This window comes from Papilio xuthus, unplaced genomic scaffold, assembly GCF_000836235.2.
Source record: "Papilio xuthus unplaced genomic scaffold, Pxut_1.1 DF825535.1, whole genome shotgun sequence".
Classification (NCBI taxonomy): domain Eukaryota; kingdom Metazoa; phylum Arthropoda; class Insecta; order Lepidoptera; family Papilionidae; genus Papilio; species Papilio xuthus.
Genome location: NW_013533114.1, coordinates 1,573 through 3,835, shown reverse-complemented (window position 1 = coordinate 3,835; position 2,263 = coordinate 1,573). Strand labels below are relative to the sequence as shown.

The following is a 2,263-nucleotide window of genomic DNA, read 5'->3' as shown; positions in this document are numbered from 1 at the left end:
TATTACTTGATATAATTCGACAATATTTTTAATAAATCTATTATGATAAAGATAAATTGGGTGAGATTGATAAATTAAAAAGGAAATTATCAAACTAAGCAAACTTTAATCACTCCTGAAATAAGATATTTGATTACTTTAGTAGTATTACTCTGAGTCTCACGCGACGGCTAGTGTTTTATAAATAGAATTTTATAAATTAATGATGATAACGATTACTTACGAGTCACTAGTCAAGCTGAAATTTTATGGAAAAAAAATTATGAAATTGAAAAAAAATATTGTTTTGCTTATAATTCATAATGAACAATCACTACTGTAGATATCTCGTAGATAGACTTAAGCGGTTGTTGAAATAAACTCCAGCTTGATACCTCCACGCGTTTTCGAGAAAAAGGGTCTTAACAGACAGACGGACGTACAACAAAGTGATCGTATAAGGGTTCCGTTTTTTTCCTATGAGGTACGGAACCCTAAAAAGATATTTTTATGTTTTGATCTTAATAAAGTGACATGTCCGAGCAAATTCGATGGGCATCGTTTGTATTTAATTAAAAAAAAAAACAATTGACACGACAATCACATCAACGTATATAAGTTTGCATGTACTTACGAAAATATCAACCTGTTGGAAAATAACCGATTTAAAAAAAATAGAAAATATTAACAATTCTTTCATGAACGATAAAAACAATTGTATATATTTTTATGTTAAAATACGTAAATCATTTAGGTCTTTTACAGGACTAGGGATCAAACAAGTCACCTTTTTAATTTTAATTGATCCTAAGGGCACGGATATCCGCAACATTTACCAGAAAAGCACCAAAGTACATATTTTTTTTTATATTATAAGGTGGCAAACGAGCGAGCGGTCACCTGAAATCGCTGAATAGCGAAGTGACCGTTGCCCATCGACATACGCAATTGCATATGCGTTGCCTAATTTTAATCGACGGAGGTGTGGATGCACAGAAAGAAAATATCTTCCCTTTCCATGCATCCTCTCATCCGGAAAGTCCAGTTCCACTTCCCATCCTTTCCTCATAACAAAAAAAATTGGAACGGAAAGAGGACTAAATTAGACCTCCAGGACGCACACTCATCAGACGAAACGCGGAATTGCTTCCACTTGACGCCTGTCTTCTGTGTGGTCGTGATATTTCACCGGGCGAGCCGGGACGATTCGTGCGAAGATGTTAAAGCGGGCTCTGTCACTGTTAATTTTTAACTTATCTTAATTGCTGAAATTTAGCTTCGCGCTATCCAATGTGTTGCTAACTCCTTTACGGCCTGCTTATTTTAAAAGTATTGTAAATATACTAAAGAATAACATCAAATAACGCCTCCCTTGAGACCTGCGGCGCCCACAAGGGGGCGTTATACTGGGAAAGACTGCTCTACAGTCTCTTCAGAGCGAGACAAAGTTATTATACGTTTGTTTCGCTTTAAATCTATTTCCGAGAGTTGTTCGTACGATTACGAATTCTGCCTAAATGGAGTTTTATCATGTAAAGCGGTTCTAGCTTAATTATAACAGTAAATATATACTAAAAGTAGATGAGATACGTACAATTTTAAAAAGCCAACCAATTTTACTCAATTTCTTTTTTTCAAGAGCTTTGGGCTTGCTATTTCCATCAAATATTTCCTCACCACTGTTCTGTCGTACATCTGGTTTGATGTGATTTTTTTTATTCTGTATAAACAAAAAAATTGGTGTGATAAGTTTTCTTCACTACTTTTTAGTTTGAATTGTTTTATTATAGATATAAATAACCTACAATATTTAATAATTATTCCAAGTATTTTATAATGATTTTAGTATTATCTTTATGCTTCAATGTATTAACGTTTTTGTTAGCAATAGAAATATGTTTCAATATTAATTTAATTTTCGTAACTAAATAAAAAAAAATCATGTAAAAGACTTGGCAGTCGACATCAATGCACTACTGTAGATGGGTTTATATATTACGTAGCTTAATTGTTAACGAAGTACAGTCGTTGTCGTTCGCAGTGTTCTACTTTAAAAGTAACAACTTGAACGTCTTGACATTGCATTTTACACTAAATATAATATTCAAGGAAACGGTATAGGTTCAACATACTATTTTTAATTTGACCGTAACATCGATAGCACTTAAAATTTTTTTGCAAAAAGAGGCGCAGTCTGTGTTAGTTGCGTGGTGTAATAGAATCATCGCATTTGAAGGCGACTGTACGTCAAATTCTTTAGGATATAATAAGTGTAATTAATATT

The 2,263-nt window shown here is 33.1% G+C and overlaps 1 long non-coding RNA gene across 1 annotated transcript; it reads right to left on the bottom strand.

The window, feature by feature from the left end:
* Window positions 1-57: 57 nt before the first annotated feature.
* Window positions 58-1,707, bottom strand: LOC106125947 (uncharacterized). The gene is made up of 4 exons (XR_001228301.1): window positions 1,574-1,707; window positions 614-625; window positions 224-238; window positions 58-115 (listed from the first exon to the last, which is right to left on the bottom strand). It is a non-coding gene; the product is annotated as an uncharacterized LOC106125947 (long non-coding RNA).
* Between the last annotated feature and the right edge of the window lie 556 nt (window positions 1,708-2,263).